The following is a 21,857-nucleotide window of genomic DNA, read 5'->3' on the forward strand; positions in this document are numbered from 1 at the left end:
CCATAACCAGTAATCTAGCTAACATTAGTAGCTATTATCGTTATGTAATGTAACAGTAGTTATCTATAGTTTGACGAATGTATGACAAATTGTTGTTGTATCCAATTCTAATCTCTTATTTAAATACATTTGAAAGGTTTTATTTTTTTATACATTCACGCGTTTTTTGGTTTATCTGGCGCGAGATCTGGCTCATTGTTCTGTCTAACGCGTTAACAAACGTTAACTTGTCATGACCTTTGCACTGTTACCTTATAGCTATGCATCATGAGATGCTTTTTTTTATAGTGTTAACTAATGCGTACAGTACATGTCTCCTGACCTGGTGTTTCATGCACTGGTCGAAGGTAAATGGATTTCTTGTTTAGTGTTCCTACGTCAGCTTGCTGTTTTGGTTAATCTGATTTGCCGATTCAGTGTTGGTTAACATTTGACATTAATAAACGAGAATAAAATGGCTCCTTAGGTATCAGATAATATGGAAAGGTTTGGTTAGCCATACTTACACCATGTTAACACTCAACTAGCCAAATCATTGCACGGTGTTCCAGATATTTTGACATTGTGGAAGAGGTTTTGCCAGGAGAGGGGCAAATAATTAATTGCACAAGGAACCACGTGATCTTTGGTTATTGAATGAAAGTTAGTAGATTGAAGTGGCCGCCATTGATTGGTTTAGATGTGGATACCGTGGCAGAAAGAGCCACAGCAACAATGGTGTAAAGTTGTGTTTGCTCTGATAAGCAGTGTTAACTTGATAGGCTCGAAACCATTGTTTGGAATATGTCCTGATAAGTAATGTAATGCTAGTAGGGGTGAAAATTTCGATCAATTTTGCTGCTGACTAACTGACCCTCATTAAGCGGTCAACAAACGGTAAAAAAAACAAATTTCAAACAGTGAAATGACGCTACCAACAAAGTACTATCAGATATCTGTATATAATTAATAGACGCTTATGTTTCCACCCTAACAATGGGAGTCGTCCCAAGGCGTGAAGGCAGGCGACAAGCGTAGGCCCAAAATAAGTCCGTCAACGTTTTGGACTGATTTTGGCGAGACTGAAACCTCTCGCTTCGCCTCATCCTCTGATACCATGCATGCATAAAAGGACCGGACATTTTTAATAAACAGCTTAATGGAAACATGCAACAATAGCAAGCCTATTATCTTAGTCAAAAGGCTATAGCCTATTATTGAACATGTAACTCTTGTAATGAAGCAACTAGTAAAACGTAATTTTCAAACATTTATCCAAATGCAATTAATTGAAAACAGTTCTAAACTGTGCACCTAATGCGAGCAGTTCCATATGTGAGAGATTTAGAAAGAGTGGGAATCTAATAGAAACTACTATGATGGGTTTGCTAATATGACTAGGATTGTCCCTGTGGCTTCTCGACAACAAAAGTTTATATGAAAACCAATAGAACAGGAGATAAATGCTGGTTAATGGCATGCCTAAGTCTTTGTTAAAATACTTGCCTTCACGTTTCTATGGGTGGTTTTTCGCATAGCTACTTTGAAGCAAGGTTAAACATGCCTCATTATTTGAAGTAAATTAAAACATTCAGGTTTCAAGCAATTGTACTGCTTCAAGCTCACATTGCAAAGTGGTGGGTGATGTGTTGATAGTCAACGGTAGGCAGGCTATAGCCTATACATCCGAATGGGAGGCGCGCTTTACGAGGTGAGATTGGGGAAATAAAAATGGCTCAGATTTTTTTTTAAATATATATTTTTAACTGAGTTAAAGTTCATAAGGAAATAAAATCTATCCAAATCTATGGATTTCACATGACTGGGCAGGGGCTGCAGCGATAGGCCCACTCACTTGGGAGCCAGGCCTAGCCAATCAGAATATGTTTTTCCACACACAATGGTTTTATTACAGACACATACTTCTCAGTTTCATCAGCTGTCCGGGTGGCTGGTCTCAGACGATCCCGCAGGTGAAGAAACCGGATGTGGAGGTCCTGGGCTGGTGTGGTTACACGTGGTCTGCGGTTGTAAGGCTGGTTGGATGTACTTCCAAATTCTCTAAAACATTGTTGGAGGTGGCTTATGGTAGAGAATTTAACATTAGAAATGAATGTCTGGTGGACATTTCTGCAGTCGGCATATCAATTGCATGCTCCCTCATCTTGAGACATCTGTGGCATTGTGTTGTGACAACTGCTAATTTTAGTGACCTTTTGTCCCCAGCACAAGGTGTACCTGTGTAATGATCATGCTGTTTAATCAGCTTCTTGATATGCCACACCTGTCAGGTGCATGGATTTTCCTGGCAAAGGAGAAATCCTCATTAACAGGGATATAATACAAAAGTGTGCACAAAATATAAGGGCTCTTTGTGCATATGGAAAATTTACCTTGGGACCAACATTTGACATATTGCCCTAATTTTGTAAAGTATATTTTCAGCGGCTAACAGATTAAAATTTCACCAGTAACATCCCTAAATGCTAGTGAATGAATATCTTTTCCCAAAGTGCACTTTCACAATGCAAAAGTAGCCTACATTCACTATCACACGCATCTAAATTTTGCACCTCAAATGAAGTCTTTTTAAAAGCTGTATTTTGAAAGACTGGTACAATAAGCTGAGTCCTTGTTTCATGAGCCCCTTCAACTGGTTTCATTTTATTCCTGAGTGGAACGCCCAATTAGTGTTGAGCTGTGGGCTCAAGCCAACTGCTGTCCTCTGATCATATTACTGATGTCTGAGAACCAGGGCTGGGCCGATGTATGATTCAATCGAACATATCATAATATTTGACATTGATCTGTCATGATGTGCAAGATCATACTCTATTTGAACTTTACAAATCATTGCAGTCTGGCATTATTTAAACATTAATGGCTCAAAATGATTATATTGGATATGGTGATATTTGGAGTTGCATATCGTAGAAGGGGTCTCCCCAAATATTGCCCAACCCTACTAAGAACCACTTTATAATTAAGACTAAGACCTGGGGGTGGTTCTGGGTTTCTGCATGAAGGGTATTAAACTAGGCCTTTGAAAGTGGAACAGGTCTAGCTTTCCCTTTTTAATGTGGCACTGGACAAACCCCATCTCACACAGCACAAGTATCAAATGGATTATGCAAAACTAGTGTTGTTGATTTTTTTTTTTGCATTTTTGACCCATTTTATAGAATATTATGGTTGCTTTGCTGGAATCAGCAAGCGTTTAGATCAGGGATGGGCAACTTTGATGGGGGTGGGGACCACCTGAAAATAATTCTGAACTGATCATGAGAAGCTGCCCTACTTATTTATTAATTTTGTGCGATTATACACATTTTGGCATTGGGTGTAGAGAAAATGTGTTAGTTTTAAAGCATGTTTTCAGAAATTCTACAGATTTTTCCATGGGGTGGAGAGAAATGTTTGCAGGTTTTAATATATCTGATGGAGACTAACACAATCATTGGGGGCCCCCCCGATCGGTAATTTGACCATGATAACAAGTTTAGATAGTTTAGCCGCCAGTTAAATTAGTAATCTAAAACATTTTAGTGGACATGGGACCGCCACACGGTCCCGTGTGGCTCAGTTGGTAGAGCATGGCGCTTGCAACGCCAGGGTTGTGGGTTCATTCCCCACGGGGGGACCAGGATGAATATGTATGAACTTTCCAATTTGTAAGTCGCTCTGGATAAGAGCGTCTGCTAAATGACTTAAATGTAATGTAAATGTCTAATTGACTGACTTAACAAGAGGAAAAACTGCTGATGTGCAACGAAATATCGAAATTGCAAGTTGTGCTTTCTAACTCGAAAAAGTGAGTTGAGACCCCAAATGAGTTCCTTTTTTGTGGGGGTGGGCTTATCCGAGGACCTTCAAAAGGGTGGCCACGGGTCACCAGTTGCCCATCCCTGATTTAGATTGTATTCTATTTGCTGCCTAATTTAAATAGTTTCACATAAATAAGTTTGAGCGCAGACATTTCTTCCTCTGCTGGAGTTTTAGTCCAACAAGTGAAGTGTACCTGATGTTTATGCTTCTTGCTGGAATTTTATATTTATACTTTGTCATTCGGCAATTGTTCCCTAGAGTAAAGGCATAAGCCACAAGAAATGATGTGGAGCTGGCATTTAATTGCCTCATTCAACCCTGTGAGGTTCTCTGCTGACTTCATGATTTGTGGTGGTTACGATGGAATTAAAGTACATTAATAACATTTATACCAGCCTACTTGGAAATTGGGCCTTGAGATTGATGCAGGGTTGCGTTGACATTTACGAACTGAAGGGTTCAGATTCTGAGACACAGGATTTTGTGCAGATCTCAGGACACTGAATCAAACCCTGTTCCTTCCCTGGAAAATGGGAGAATGATGTTGGCAGGGGTTGAATTTCTAAACGCAATCGCAGCAACTCAGAGGGAGGAAATGCTAATGGTTTGTCTGCTTGAGGCTGCGCTCAACGTCCGGCTTAAATTTGGGCAGACATTTCTTTTCACAAGTCTTCTCTCTTGAAACAACTAGGATTAGTCACCGGGGTTGGGGTCAATTCCATTCCAATTGCTTTTAAATTATGAACATAGGAAGCAAAATGAAATTCCAATACCAATTCCAAAATGTACTGTCCTTACTTGGTCATTTTCAGAGGGTCAAGGTGGTTGTTCAATGGGTCAATACTATATATCTATTTTGAGCAAATATCCAATGTATGACTTTGTAATTCAGAATTAGGCAGTGCAATGAAGAGTATCCCCATTGTGTGTGTTTTGGAAACTCAATGTAAGTTGGTATTTTCTAGGTCATAGGGATATTATTTCTTAAGCTTGTTTGTGGCATGAAGGACCTTGAAGACGTCAGCCAGAGATGCATGCCCAGTTTAGATTACTTTGATTTTAAGGGTGGTAAAGTGAGTAGCTGCACATCTTGATTTCGCTGACCGCTCACTGAGGAAGTGCAATGAGAATGGTGTGTGTGTCGGGGGGGAAAACCAGAGTCCTTTTCCAGACATCCTCCTGTCAGCCCTGTGACATTTATCAGGTCAGGGAACAAACACTTTTCAAACATGGCCGATCAGAGAAACCCGGGTGGGCAGGGAGGAGGAGCCCGGTGAAGTCACCCCATTAGAAGGCAAGATTGAACAGTCCCTGACCCCTCTATCTTAATCACAGCCAGGATCAATATGTGCTTACCTTAACAGCTTCTGTTTATTAATAATATACACTGTGAGATGAATATGCCGCAGGGATCACACAGCAGCCAGGGTTAATAGGTTGAATGAATGATGCTGCAGTGTTTAAATATCAGGGCTACCAAGAGGGCTTTGGGCTGCAGTCAGAGCTCGGTGGGGGGAGGATCTCTCCACTGTGGGGCCTTAATTAGCTGCATCTGATACACACTGGCTGGAATTTCTTTAACATATCATTTCTTTCCTTGCAAATGTATGAATTGTGGTTGAAAGTGAGACTTAGTGTTTTTTGAGAGCTTTTTAGAGTCTGTTAGTTCCAAATAGGTTATGTTATAATGTGCTAGGCCTGTATCCTACATTCCTGTCTCCCAGTCATTGAAGTGTGGTTGAGAAGGAGGGATCAGGAGATTTTAAGGCTCTTGTTGAGGTGTGTATTAAAACACACAAGTAGCAGGTTGTTTTTATGGACACGTTACCTCGGCAGTGCCTCAGTCTTGGGGACCTCTGTATTCCTCCAGTAGTAAAATAGGTCTCCTGCTCGGAAAGACCCATGAAGGCATCGAGTGTTCTTGCATGACTTACCATCAGTTCAATTGCGACTCCCTCTCATACACTTTCAGAAAGTCGCTAATAGCTTGACTGCCCATTAGTGCGTTTTGAATCCCCATTGTTTTGTCCTTGGTGTGCGTTTTTAAGAATGGCGGGCGGCCCAGGTGCTTTCTCAGCTTTAGCTTCCCCTGAGCAGCATGTAGGATAAGAGTGGGTGTGACTAATTACATTAAAGTTTTGTCACATGCACAAGTGCAGTGAAATGCCTAACTTGCAAGCTCATTCCCTTGCAGCTCTGACCCAACTTCCCTATGCTATTTATGGAATAAACCCCAGCATTTCCTCGCTGCTGACACAGAAGGCTGGAAAGCATCAGAGTGTTCGATTTAATATAAAAAAATATATTAAACATGATCACCTCAATTCCTTCCTGAAATGTAATTTTATCACTGTTAGGGATGTAACGATTCACTGATATACATCGGTCCCTGATTCAAATGTTTAAGCTATGACTGCATCGGTCCACGGACCATAAACCAATCCAAATGTAGCATGAATACAAAGTTGTGCTATATAGCCATTGGCTATGTCATAGCTAATTTGTAAACAAATATTGATAAATTAGTGGGTGATGGTGATTTCAGAACCAAAGTGTGGGTGAGCAAAAACAGGCTACATTGTCGTCATCCCTATAAAAAAAATAACAATCTGATAGGAGTGGTATATGCCGAGTCTCTCTTACGGCTCAGGTGCCTACGTGCTGAAAAAATATATAAACCCAACACCATACACAAAAAGCTTATTTCTCTCAATTTATGCATAAATTTGTTTACACCCCTGTTAGTGAGCCTTTCTCATTTGCCAAGATAATCCATCCACCTGACGAGTGGGGCATATCAAGAAGCTGATTTAAACAGCACACATTACACAGGTGCATCTTGTGCTGGGGACAAAAGGCCACTCTAAAATGTGCAGATTTGTCACACAACACAATGCTACAGATGTCTCAAGTTTTGAGGGAACATGCAATTGGCATGCTGACTACAGGAATGTCCTTCAGAGCTGTTGCCAGAGAAATTAATGTTAATTTCTCTACCATAAGCCATGACTACATGGAACTCTATTGCACATAAAGTAACTTATGCCAGCAGTAAAATTAATAAAAAATACAGATACAAATACACTATATGGAACAGCGGGGACTGTGAAGCTACACAAACATAGACCCATGCATACAAACACATGAAAATATACGCACTATACACACGTACACATGGATTTTGTGTTATAGATATGTGGTAGTAGAGGGCTGAGGGCACACACATGATATGCTGTGAAATCTGTTATGAATGTATTGTAATGTTTTTAAACTTTATAACTGCCTTAATTTTGATGGACCCCAGGAAGAGTAGCTGCTGACCTGACCATAACAAATACAAATGTCAACCGCAGACCACGTGTAACCACGCCAGCACAGGACCTCCACATCCGGCTTCTTCATCTGCGGGATCATCTGAGACCAGCCACCCAGACAGCTGACAAAACTGAAGAGTATTTCTGTCTAATAAAGCTCTTTTTGTGGGGAGAAACTCATTCTGATTGGGTGGGCCTATGCCCTCCCAGGGCTACACGTGGCTGCACCCTTGCCCAGTCATGTGAAATCCGTAGATTTGGGCCTAATACATTTTACAATAGAATGATTTCCTTATATGAACTGTAAGTAAAAATGTTTATTTTTGTTCATTATAGTACATAAATAATTTTACACACACGACATACAGCTCTGACAGCGCCAGCTCAGAGGGCTAGCTCATGAACTCAATCAGCAGCAGATTTGAGTTTAGAATGGAAAATGAATGTGTTTATGAAAGAAATGTTAGGCTGGTGCATTGTATTGCACTGAATCGCATCAATTTGTTCTCTAATTAAATCGAATTGCACCAAATCATTTAAAACTACATTGTACCGGAGCCCATGTATCGAGATACGAATCGACTCTAGAGCCCGACCGATATAATGGTTCACCGGGCAGATATCGGCCGAATAACTCAACCAATAATCAATAAATAGGATGAAAAAAGGGAATCTCATGTTTCTGAACACTTGCAGCCATTCTCATGCTGCCATTATTGTCACAATGTATGCAATCATTTGAAGCATAGTTATTGGACAATTACTCTCTTGGATGTCAATTTATGAGTATTCGGTATGGAAAAATTACAGTTAAATTTCCCCGCTGTAAAACAGTATACTCGCTGCAGATATATTGGTATCGGTAAGTTTACTCCCCCAAAACATTTGAATCCGTATTGGACCCAAAGAACCATATCGAACGGGATCTAATAATTTTGAAAGATACACATTCCTAACAGTAAATGGTTCAGTGTACAGTAATGCTCCTGGTCCTAGAGCCATGAGGCCTGTTTTTCTGCTCCAGCACTACTAAGCTATATGCATGGTTATATTGTCAGTGCCTTTAACAGCATGTTAAAATTATTTATTTGCTTTCATAATAAAATGGACATTTTAAGTATACATGGACAGCCTTGTGGCATTTACAGATGGCGATCAGATGGTATTCATGAGCCGGTCAGGTTATTAACCTGGGCTGAAATGAGAAGAGTGACCTACACGATCACGACTAAAACTTTAAAGGTCTCATCTGCCCAAAGGTACCTACTTACTTTGGAGCAGGGCATTGCGTAGCGGTATGCTTGGCCTTATCTCATCACAATGGTTTCGCACAGTCAAGGCAGGGGAAGAATGTATGAGTAGGGCTGTCATTTCATGTAACCGTTCAGTCACGGTATTGACGCTTCTCCAAAACTGCGCTCTGATGGTCATTAGTAGCCTGCCAAACTTAGTAACGGCCATCGCTAATGGGCTGGTACTCAGCACGCCATTGTCCCACTTAATCACTCTGACATCAATGCAAATGCAATTACAAATCAAACATTTCATGAGAGCGCATTGAGTTTGAGTGGAATAGTATCACCTGTTGTGAAGCAAGAGCCAGCTTCTCAAGGGTGGTTGATGGATGGAATTAAATGTGTTCCTTGAAGCTTTCCTGATATTAAGCACATTGTAAAGCGACGCAATCGGAGTAGCCTACCTTGAAAATGAACCGCGGGAACCCTGTTCCGACAGGTGAGTGACAATGGCCCATTCTAAATCAAAACTAATTTCACACATTATTTAGGCAATGCAAAGACAAGTTTAAATTAAGAATAGTGTGATGGGTGAGAATATCACCTGTGAATGATGCCCAGCGTGTCCAATTGGGCAAGAAATGGCGCATGCATTTTTTTTGGTGACTTTTTCAAATCATAGTCTCGCATGCATCATGCAGCCTAGCCCATAGGCCTATATGTTTTGATAAGTTTTGTTTCACAACTAAAGTGGCCAAATTACTCTAAGCGTAACCTATAGGCATAGGGCGACTCTGGGATGCTGGCCTTCTAGGCAGAGTTCCTCTGTAGTGTCTGTTCTTTTTCCCATTATTAATCTTTTCTTTTTTTGGCCGGTCTGAGAGATGGCTTTTTCTTTGCAACTCTGTCTAGCAGGCCAGCATCCCGGAGTTGCCTCTTCACTGTTGATGTTGAGACTAGAGGTCGACCGATTATGATTTTTCAACACCGATACCGATTATTGGAAGACCAAAGAAAGCCGGTACCGATTATTCGGACGATTTTAAAACTAAAAACAAACATTTTTTTATATTTTTTTATATATATATTTGTAATAATGACAATTACAACAATACTGAATGAACACTTAGTTTAACTTGATATAATACATCAAAATCAATTTAGCCTCAAATAAATAATGAAACGTTCAATTTGGTTTAAATAATGCAAAAACAAAGTGTTGGAGAAGAAAGTAAAAGTGCAATATGTGCCATGTAAGAAAGCTAACGTTTAAGTTCCTTGCTCAGAACATGAGAACATATGAACGCTGGTGGTTCCTTTTAACATGAGTCTTCAATATTCCCAGGTAAGAAGTTTTAGGTTGTAGTTATTATAGGACAATTTCTCTCTATACGATTTGTATTTCATATACCTTTGACTATTGGATGTTCTTATAGGCACTTTAGTATTGCCAGTGTAACAGTATAGCTTCCGTCCCTCTCCTCGCTCCTACCTGGGCTCGAACCAGGAACACATCGACAAGAGCCACCCTCGAAGCAGCGTTACCCATGCAGAGCAAGGGGAACAACTACTCCAAATCTCAGAGCGAGTAACATTTGAAACGCTATTAGCGCGCACCCCGCTAACTAGCTAGCCATTTCACATCGGTTACACCAGCCTAATCTCAGGAGTTGATAGGCTTGAAGTCATAAGCAGCGCAATGCTTGAAGCACAGCGACGAGCTGCTGGCAAAACGCACGAAAGTGCTGTTTGAATGAATGCTTACGAGCCTGCTGCTGCCTACCATCGCTCAGTCAGACTGCTCTATCAAATCATAGACTGAATTATAACATAATAACACACAGAAATACGAGCCTTGGGTCATTAATATGGTCGAATCCGGAAACTATCATCTCGAAAACAAAACGTTTATTCTTTCAGTGAAATACGGAACCGTTCCGTATTTTATCTAATGGGTGGCATCTATAAGTCAAAATATTCCTGTTACATTGCACAACCTTCAATGTTATGTCATAATTACGTAAATTCTGGCAAATTAGGCAGCCCAAACTGTTGCATATACCCTGACTGCGTGCAATGAACGCAAGAGAAGTGACACAATTTCACCTGGTTAATATTGCCTGCTAATCTGGATTTCTTTTAGCTAAATATGCAGGTTTAAAAACATATGCTTCTGTGTATTGAATTTAAGAAAGGCATTGATGTTTATGGTTAGGTACAGTCGTGCAACGATTGTGCTTTTTTCGCAAATGCGCTTTTGTTAAATCATCCCCCGTTTGGCAAAGTTGGCTGTCTTTGTTAGGAAGAAATAGTTTCACCATACAGTTTGCAATGAGCTAGGTGGTCCAAACTGCTGCATATACCCTGACTCTGTTGCAAGAGAAGTGACACCATTTTTCCTAGTTAAAGAAAATTCATGTTAGCAGGCAATAATGACTAAATATGCAGGTTTAAAAATATATACTTGTGTATTGATTTTAAGAAAGGCATTGATGTTTATGGTTAGGTACACGTTGGAACAACGACAGTCCTTTTTCAGATTGCCACCGTTACGATTATATGCAACGCAGGACACGCTAGATAAACTAGTAATATCATCAACCATGTGTAGTTAACTTCTCTAGGTAGGGGCAGCATTTGGAATTTTGGATGAAATGCATGCCCAAATTAAACTGCCTGCTTCTCGGGCCCAGAAGATATGATATGCATATAACTGGTAGATTTGGATAGAAACACTCTAAAGTTTCCAAAACTGTTACAATAGTGTCTGTGAGTATAACAGAACTGATTTGGCAGGCGAAAACCTGAGAAAAATCCATTCAGGAAGTAGTTTTTTATTTGGTTTGTAGTTTTCTATTCAATGCCATTACAGTATCCATTGACTTAGGACTCAAATTGCAGTTTCTATGCCTTCCACTAGATGTCAACAGTCTTTAGAAATTGTTTCAGGCTTGTATTCTGAAAAATGAGGAAGTAAGAGCAGTCTGAATGAGTGGACCCTAAAGTGTCACAGAGCTTTTTCATGCGCACGACCGAGAGAGTGCCTTTCTTGTTAACCTTTTATATTGACGACGTTATTGTCCGGTTGAAATATTATCGATTATTTAGGCTAAAAAACAACCTGAGGATTGAATATAAACATCGTTTGACATGTTTCTATGAACTTTAGGATACAATTTGGATTTTTTGTCTGCGTTTGAGCCTGTGGATTACTGAAGAAAACGCGCAAACAAAACGGAGGTTTTTGATATAAAGAGACTTTATCGAACAAAAGGAACATTTATTGAGTAAATGAATGTCTGCTGAGTGCAACCATATGAAGATCATCAAAGGTAAGGGATTCATTATATCTCTATTTCTGACTTGTGTAACTCTTCTACATGGCTGGTTACTGTTTGTAATGATTTGTCTGCTGGGCTATGTCTCCAAATAATCGTAAGGTATGCTTTCGCCGTAAAGCCATTTAAAAATCTGACACCGTGGTTGGATTCACAAGAAGTTCATCTTTAAACCTATGTAAAATATGTTTTGTTTTCTGAATTTTTATAGTGAGTATTTCTGTATTTGAATTTGGTGCCCAGCAGTTTCACTGGCTGTTGAAGAGGTGGGACGCTAACGTCTCACGTACCCAAGAGAGGTTAACTAGTGATTATGATTGATTGTTTTTTATAAGATACGTTTAACTTCTTTAGGATAGGGGGCAGCATTTTCACTTTTGGATAAATAGCGTACCCAATATCAACTTCCTTCTACTCATCCCCAGAATATAAGATATTCATATTATTAGTAGATTTGGATAGAAAACACTCTGAAGTTTCTAAAACTGTTTGAATCGTGTCTGTGAGTATAACAGAACTTATGTAGCAGGCAAAACCCCGAGGACAAACCATTCAGAATTTAATTTTTTTGAAGTCACTGTCTGTTCAATGAGTTTTCATTGGGATACTAGATTTCTAATTGACTTGTTTGCAGTTCCTACCTCTTCCACTGGATGTCACCAGTCTTTGGAAATTGGTTGAGGTTATTCCTTTGTGTAATGAAGAAGTACAGCCATCTTGAACGTGGGTCACTTGAAGTGTACTTTTTGAGAGAGGCGCATGACTCGGAAAGTAGCGTTAGTTTGTTGTCTTCCTGTATTGAACACAGATAGTCCCGTCTATAATTTGATAGATTATTAACGTTTAAAAATACCTACAGTTGTATTACAAAAGTAGTTTGAAATGTTTTGGCAAAGTTTACGCGTAACTATTGAGATATTTTGTAGTGACGTTGCGCAATTGGAAGCTGTTTTTTTCTGGATCAAACGCGCCAAATAAATGGACATTTTGTGTATATATATGGACGGAATTAATTGAACAAAAGGACCATTTGTGATGTTTATGGGACATATTGGAGTGCCAACAAAAGAAGCTCGTCAAAGGTAAGGCATGATTTATGTTTTATTTCTGCGTTTTGTGTTGTGCCTGCAGGGTTGAAATATGCTACACTCTTTGTTTACTGTTGTGCTATCATCAGATAATAGCATCTTATGCTTTCGCCGAAAAGCCTTTTTGAAATCTGACATGTTGGCTGGATTCACAACGTGTAGCTTTAATTATATGTAAAACATGTATCTTTCATCAAAGTTTATGATGAGTATTTCTGTTATTTGACAGAAAAATATATTACTCTGGATATTTTGGAGGCATTTCTGAACATGGGTCCAATGTAAACCGAGATTTGTGGATATAAATATGCACATTATCGAACAAAACATAAATGTATTGTGTAACATGATGTCATATGAGTGTCATCTGATGAAGATGTTCAAAGGTTAGTGATTAATTTGATCTCTTTCTGTTTTTTGTTACTACTATCTGTTGCTGGGAAAATGGCTGTGTTTTTCTGTAGCTATGTACTGAGCTAAATTAATTGTTTGGTGTGCTTTCCCTGTGTGTCTTTTTGAAATCAGACATGTTGGCTGGATTCACAACATGTGTAGCTTTAATTTGGTGTCTTTCATGTGTGATTTCATGAAATATTGATTTTTACAGTAATATATTTGATTTTGGCGCGCTACATTTTTTCTGGCTTTTGGCCAAGTGGGACGCTACCGTCCCACATATCCCAGAGAAGTTAATGCAAGCTAGCAACTTACCTTGGCTTCTTACTGCATTCGCGTAACAGGCAGGCCCCTCGTGGAGTGCAATGTAATCAGGTGGTTAGAGCGTTGGACTAGTTAACCGTAAGGTTTCAGATTGAATCCCCGAGCTGACAAGGTAAAAATCTGTCGTTCTGCCCCTGAACAAGGCAGTTAACCCACCGTTCCTAGGCCGTCATTGAAAATTAGTTAGGTCAATTAGTTAGGTCAGAGCCAAGTCACAGAGAAACACAGCCATTTTTCTATCCTAAGAGAGGAGTCACAAAAAGCAGAAATATAGATAAATCGAATCACTAACCTTTGATGATCTTCATCAGATGACACTCATAGGACCTCATGTTACACAATACATGTATGTTTCATATTTATATCCAAAAATCTGAGTTTACATTGGCGCGTTATGTTCAGTAGTTCCAAAACATCCAGTGATTTTGCAGAGAGCCACATCAATTTACAGAAATACTCATAATAAACATTGCTAAAAGATACAACTGTTATGCATGGAATTTTAGATCCACTTCTCCTTAATGCAACCGCTGTGTCAGATTTCTAAAAAACTTTACGGAAAAAGCACACCATGCAATAATCTGAGTACGGCACTCAGACAACAAAACAAGCCATACAGATATCCGCCATGTTGGAGTCAACAGAAGTCATAAATAGCATTATAAATATTAACTTACCTTTGATCTTCATCAGAATGCACTCCCAGGAATCACAGTCCCACAATAAATGTTTGTTTTGTTCGAGAAAGTCCATAATTTATGTCCAAATACCTCCTTGTTGTTCGCGTGTTCAGTACACAATCCGCGCGTGCAAGTCCATTGGAAAGTACGGACAAAGTCATATTACAGTCCGTAGAAACATGTCAAACGAAGTATAGAATCAATCTTTAGGATGTTTTAAACAAATCTTCAATAATGTTCCAACGGAGAATTCCTTTGTCTGTAGAATTGCAATGGAACAGAGCTCGCGGCTCTCTGGCAGACCTCTGACTCATTCCCCTCTCATTCGCCCCCACTTCACAGTAGAAGCATCAAACAAGGTTCTAAAGACTGTTGACATCTAGTGGAAGCCTTAGGAAATGCAATATGACCCCATAGACACTGTGTATTCGATAGGCCAAGAGTTGAAAAACTACAAACCTCAGATTTCCCACTTCCTGGCTGGATTTTTTTCTCAGGTTTTTGCCTGCCATATGAGTTCTGTTATACTCACAGACATAATCCAAACAGTTTTAGAAACTTCAGTGTGTTTTCTATCCAAATCTATTAACTATATGCATATTCTAGCTTTTTTGGCTGAGTAGCAGGCAGTTTAATATGGGCATGCTTTTCATCCAAAATTCCCAATGCTGCCCCCTACCCTAGAGAAGTTAATCGGTCGACCTCTAGTTGAGACTGGTGTTTTTGTGGGTACTATTTAATGAAGCTGCCAGTTGAGGACCTGTGAGGTGTCTGTTTCTCAAACTAGACACTCTAATGTACTCTTGCTCAGTTGTGCATCGGGGTCTCCCACTCTTTCTATTCTGGTTAGAGCCAGTTTGCACTGTTCTATGAAGTGAGTAGTACACAGCGTTGTACGAGATCTTCAGTTTCTTGGCAATTTCTCGCATGGAATAGCCTTTATTTCTCAGAACAAGAATAGACTGATAATTTTCAGAAGAAAGTTATGTTCCTGGCCAATTTGAGCTGGTAATCGAACCCACAAATGCTGATGCTCCAGATACTCAACTAGTCTAACTAAGGCTAGTTTTATTGCTTCTTTAATCAGAACAACAGTTTTCAACTGTGCTAACATATTTGCAAAAGGGTTTTCTAATGATCAATTAGCCTTTTAAAATTATAAACTTGGATTAGCTAACACAACGTGCCATGGAACATAGGAGTGATGGTTGCTGATAATGGGCCTCTGTACGCCTATGTAGATATTCCATAGAAAATCTGCCGTTTCCAGCTACAATATTCATTTACAACATTAAGTGTCTACACTGTATTTCTGATCAATTTGATGTTATTTTAATGGACAAAATGTGCTTTTCTTTCATAAACAAGGACATTTCAAGGACAAGGACAAGGTGCATTTCAATTATTACTAGGCTATATGTTAAGACCAAATTAATTGAGAATAGTCTAATGGGTGAGAGAATTGTCATGTGCTTGTCAAATTGGGAATGAGAGATTGATGAAGTGTGTGCAGCCTGTGCAAGAAACGGAGCAGAGCGCATGCCTTACAATGTATTAGAAATGAAACATATAGCCTAATGTTTGTATTACAATGAACGTTGCATAAATAACTCTAAAGTAAGCATATAGGAGGACCTGTTTCAAATTATTACTTTGATAACCGCTCAACACATGTTCGCCCTCCCTCGGAAATCATTTGGGGAAAAATATATTTTCTTTTCAGATATGTTCAATTGTATTCTTATTATTAAAATAATGCCACGGGAATGATAAGCAAACCTTGTCTTCTAAATTAACTTGTGTAGCCATATGGCATACGCTATTCTGATATGGGCAACATTGTCTTCATAGCATAATGTTTTCTTTAGACCTGCATAAAATAAAGAATGGATTTATTGTGATGGTGGAGGCTATATTAAATTGATATTTTAGACTTTTAAAAATGTATACTGAACAAAAATATAAACACAGCATGCAACAATTTTACTGAGTTACAGTTCATATCAGGAAATCATTTGAAATAAATTCAATAGGCCCTAGTCTATGGATTTCCTATGACTGGGCAGGGGCGCAGCCATGGATGGGCCTGGGAGGGCATAGGCCCACCCACTGGGGAGCCAGGCCCAGCCAATAACAATTAATTTTTCCCCACAAAAGGGCTTTATTAGACAGAAATTATTTTTGTATTTAACCTTTTATTTAACTAGGCAAGTCAGTTAAGAACAAATTCTTATTTACAATAAATGGCCTAGGAACAACTACCTTGTTCAGGGGCAGAATGACAGATTTTACCTTGTCAGCTCGGGGATTCGATCTAGCAACCTTTCTGTTACTGACCCAATGCACTAACCACTAGGCTACCTGCCACCCCCAATACAGTTTCATCAGCTGTCCGGGTGGCTGGTCTCCGACGATCCCGTAGGTGAAGAAGCCGGATGTGCAGGTCCTAGGCTGGCGTGGTTACAAGTGGTCTGCGCTTGTGAGGCCGGTTGGGCGTACTGCCATATTCTCTAAAATTACATTGGAGGTGGCTTGTGATAATTTCTATCATTCAGTTCTCTGTCAACGGCTCTGGTGGACATTCCTGCAGTCAGCATGCCATTTGCACACTCCCTCAACTTGAACCATCTGTGGCATTGTGTTGTGACAAAACTGCACATTTTGGTGGCCTTTTATTGTCCCCAGCACAAGGTGCACTTGTATAATGATCATGCTGTGTAGTCAGCTTCTTGATCGACAACGTGGGGAGACTGACACATTCTCTGTAGGCTAAATTAAAGAGAACTGCCTCTTGAAACTGCAATCTGATGCATACTGGAGATCCATAGGCCTTCATGTTGCTTTAACCTGGAAACCCTGTTGATAGGCAAGCAATGGTGGCTAGGTTCAGGATGAGAAACCACTGTCTCACGCTCTGATTGTGACAGCCATGGATGGCAACCCTCCATAGATAAGTGCTTGTAGAGCTCTCAAAGGTGTGAGCGCCTTGCCAAACAACAAGCAGTTACTCTGTGCACTGGAGCCAGAGGGGAGGGAGTTGCACTCCGGTCTTTTGTGAATGTGCCAAGAGGAGGCGACGTGCTTCTGAAATGGCTGAGCTGTTTCATAATTTGCCTGAGATAATAGTATGGAATGAGCAGTATTCCCACTTGACAGCTCAACTGCCCAAAACTGTTTCGAGAACATTGTTGGTGGTAATTCCCCCTGCCCCACACATCCCCTCTGATGAACTACTACTGATGAGTAAATAGTTATTACAAGCTTCACGCTCCTCCTCTCTTTGTAAGCTGTGTCACGCAGCCGAGCTGAACAGGCATGTTTTAATGAAAGCAAGGCACTCTGCAGACCAGAGTTAATCAGTGTTCCAGCGTTGGAGAGGGCTTGAGGAGGAGGGGAGCGGGGCAATAGGATGCTGTTGCCTTTAGGTTAAAGAACTGGAAGGTTGATTCAATTAGCTGTAAATGAGAGATCAAAGGGAGTTTAAAAAAACAGTTTTTGAAGCAGCAGTACCAGATTAGACAAACTAATAATCTCCTCAGTTCTGTCTACCTTCAAGAGATCACTGATCCTCCACCAAATTTCCACAGTGGGTGCAAGACCTGCAGAGGCCTACAAGCCACAGTGTCACGCACCCACTGTGAAATTTGGTGGAGGATTGGTGATGATCTGGGTGTGCTTCAGCAAAGCTGGAATCGGGCAGATTTGTCTTTGTGAAGGATGCATGAATCAAGCCACGTACAAGAAGAGAAAACAGAACGGTGCTCCCCTCTTCTATTGGCAAATGTCCAGTTACTCGAGAATAAGATTGAGCTTCATTTGAGAGTCTCCGATCAGAGAGACGTGTAGAGCTGTAATGCCTTACTGAAACGTGGCTGGATAATGACGCTATGCATGTAGTTCTCAGTGGAATCTCCATGCGTTGCCAGGATTGGATGGCGGCTTTGGAGAAAACAATAGGATGCCATGTTCCCCCCCCCCCCCATAAATAACTGGTGTGCTGCTTCAAGTGTGAAGGTAATCTCAAGCTTTTGGTCACCTGATATAGAGTACCTCATGGTAAGCCCTTTTATCTACCAAGAGTTTATCTGTAATTATCACGGCAGTCTACATCCCTCCACAAGCCAACACCACTCTCGCACTCAACAAATAATTTCTATATGTCAATTTCTATATGTGAAATAGATCATATCGTTAAAATGGCCAGAGATCCCACTCTGGATTTTTTTTGAAAAGTAAAAAAATAAGGTACATTTTAAAAGGGTTGTTTTGAGATTCATGTAAAAAAATGTTTTTATATTGATTTAAATGTGTATTTCAGAATCTAGACATACTCCATATGCTAGAGCACACTATAAGCACTCTTGGGCTCCCGAGTGGCCCAGCGGTCTAAGGCACTGCATCTCAGTGCTAGAGGTGTCACTATAGACTCTGGTTCGATTCCAGGCTGTATCACAACCGGCTGTGATTGGGAGTCCCATAGGGCAGCGCACAATTGTCCCAGCGTCGTCCGGCTTTGGCTGGGGTAGGCCGTCATTGTAAATAAGAATTTGTTCTTAACCTCTCTTGGGTACGTGAGACGTTAGCGTCCCACCTCTTCAACAACCAGTGAAACTGCTGGGCGCCAAATTCAAATACAGAAATACTCATTATAAAAATTCAGAAAACAAAACATATTTTACATAGGTTTAAAGAKKAACTTCTTGTGAATCSAACCACGGTGTCAGATTTWAAAAATGCTTTACKGCGAAAGCATACCTTACGATTATTTGAGMACATAGCCCAGCAGACAAATCATTACAAACAGTAACCAGCCAAGTAGAAGAGTTACACAAGTCAGAAATAGAGATAAAATTAATCCCTTACCTTTGATCTTCATATGGTTGCACTCAGCAGACATTCATTTACTCAATAAATGTTCCTTTTGTTCGATTAAAGTCTCTTTTATATCCAAAAACCTCTGTTTTGTTCACTCGTTTCTTCAGTAATCCACAGGCTCAAACGCAGACAAAAAAATCCAAATTGTATCCGTAAAGTTCATAGAAATATGTCAAACGGTGTTTATATTCAATCCTCAGGTTGTTTTTAGCCTAAATAATCGATAATATTTCAACCGGACAATAACGTCAATATAAAAGGTTAACAAGAAAGGCACTCTCTCGGTCGTGCGCATGAAAAAGCTCTGTGACACTTTAGGGTCCACTCATTCAGACTGCTCTTACTTCCTCATTTTTCAGAATACAAGCCTGAAACAATTTCTAAAGACTGTTGACATCTAGTGGAAGGCATAGAAACTGCAATTTGAGTCCTAAGTCAATGGATACTGTAATGGCATTGAATAGAAAACTACAAAACCCCAAAAAATCCTACTTCCTGAATGGATTTTTCTCAGGTTTTTGCCTGCCAAATCAGTTCTGTTATATTCACAGACACGATTTTAACAGTTTTGGAAACTTTAGAGTTTCTATCCAAATCTACCAGTTATATGCATATATCTTCTGGACCCGAGAAGCAGGCAGTTTAATTTGGGCATGCATTTCATCCAAAATTCCGAATGCTGCCCCCTACCCTAGACAAGTTAACTGAAAAAAAAGAAAGAAAAGGGAGTATAATGTGGGGCTGAGATTCATTTTCTCCTCTGCTCCTGACTGAATGTGCTGCCATAGAAATAGAATGAAGAGAACAGGCATCATTCAGCTCAATGATGGCATAATGGGTGGACTGACGGCCTCTACATTTGTTTTCAGTTATTTTAATTTCATGAAGGTCTTCATCCTTAACTGTTGGTTATACGGTAATTGTCCAGTCCTAGTATAATGACACCAAGATGTTGTTGTGTACAGATCATAAGGTCTTGTATAGGTCCTAAAATGGCCACTTTCAATATGATTTTCTCAAACGTTTGTGATACAAATGGAAAAAAAGCATGTCAAACATCCTTCCTCTCAATGTAGTGTCTATGTGAGAGTTACCAGAACAATCTGAGATACCAAAAGTATTTTCCGCTCCCACTGGCTTGGAATCGCCTTGTTTTTACTCCCGCCAGCTACTTGGTTCTCACTTCAGTTAGCACGGTTGCCAACTGTGGCTGGATGTCCCGTCTTGATTTTTCCACCGCTGGACTTCTGTACAGATTAATGAAAACAATGCACTCCCTGCCCTTCCCTCCTGACAGGGAAACCCAATCGGAGGGAATGAGATTCGCTCCGCCCTGAGCTGCTGCTTAAAAGAGCTGACGACATGGCTTTCAAGTAATGATTTTTACATTGTGCGCTTTTTGATTCTACACTGAACAAAAATATATACGCAGCATGCAGCAATTTCAAAGATTTTAATGAGTTACAGTTCATAGAAGGAAATCAGTCAATAGAACTATATAAATTAGGCCCTTGTCTATGGATACCACATGACTGGGATACAGAGATGCATCTGCTGGTCACAGATGCCTTATAAGGTAGTGGCGTGGATCAGAACCAGTCCGTATCTGATGTGACCACTATTTGTCTCATGCAGCGTTCTACATCTCCATCTCATCCACATAGTTGATCAGGATGTTGATTGTGGAATGTTGTTCCACTCCTCTTCAATGGCTGTGCGAAGTTGCTGGATATTGTCGGGAACTGGAACACGCTGTCGTACACGTCGATCCAGATCGTCCCAAACATGCTCAATGGGTGACATGTCTGGTGAGTATGCAGGCCATGGACAAACTGGGACATTTTCAGCTTCCAGGAATTGTGTACAGATCCTTGCGACATGGGGCTGTGTATTATCATGCTGAAACATGAGGTGATTGCGGTGGATTAATTACATGACTCAGGATCTCATCACAGTATCTTTGTGCATTCAAATTGCAATTGATAAAATGCAATTGTGTTCATTGTCCGTACCATAACCCCACCGCCAGCATGGGGCAGTCTGTTCACATTGTTGACCCACACAACGCCATACACGTTGTGTGCGGTTGTGAGGCCTGTTGAACATATTTCCTAATTCTCTAAAACGACATTGGAGGTGGCCTATGGTAGAGAGATTAACATTAAATTCTCTGGCAACAGCTCTGGTGGACATTCCTGCAGTCAGCATGCAAATTGCATGCTCCCGCAAATTGAGACATCTGTGGCATTGTATTTTGACCAAACTGCACATTTTAGAGTGGCCTTTTATTGTCTCCAGCACAATATGCACCTGTGTAATGATCATGCTATTTAGTCAGCTTCTTGATATGCCATGCCTGTCAGGTGGATGTATTATCTTGGCAAAGGAGAAATGCTCACTAACACGGATGTAAACAAATTTGTGCACAATTTTAGAGAAGCTTTTTGTGCTTATGGTACATTTCGGGGATATTTTATTTCAGCTCATGAAACAACACTTTACATTTTGCATTTATTTTTGTTCAGTGTAGATAAAGTTAAAGTGTCCAGTCAATAGTTTCCTATTACTCTCTTGCAGTGGCGATTTTAGCATGTAAATCTTGTTGGGGCAAACAAAAAGATGTGGGATGCATGCCAGCAAAGCCACTACACAGCAGAACACTAAACAATACATGAATTGCAATATAACGGTGACAAACAGTGCCCACAAACTGTTAAGGCCTACTAGGGTTGCACATTCTGGGGAATATTCAGAGGTGGAAATTTTCCGCGGGAATATATGGGAATTAATGGAAATGTATGCA

At 40.1% G+C, this 21,857-nt stretch overlaps 1 protein-coding gene across 3 annotated transcripts in view; it reads left to right on the top strand.

The window, feature by feature from the left end:
- Nucleotides 1-21,857, top strand: part of LOC111951660 (bifunctional heparan sulfate N-deacetylase/N-sulfotransferase 2) — a 161,692-nt gene that overhangs the window by 845 nt on the left and 138,990 nt on the right. The gene's annotated exons all lie outside the window — the stretch shown is intronic.

The sequence above is a fragment of the Salvelinus sp. IW2-2015 genome, linkage group LG25, assembly GCF_002910315.2.
Source record: "Salvelinus sp. IW2-2015 linkage group LG25, ASM291031v2, whole genome shotgun sequence".
Lineage (NCBI taxonomy): Eukaryota > Metazoa > Chordata > Actinopteri > Salmoniformes > Salmonidae > Salvelinus > Salvelinus sp. IW2-2015.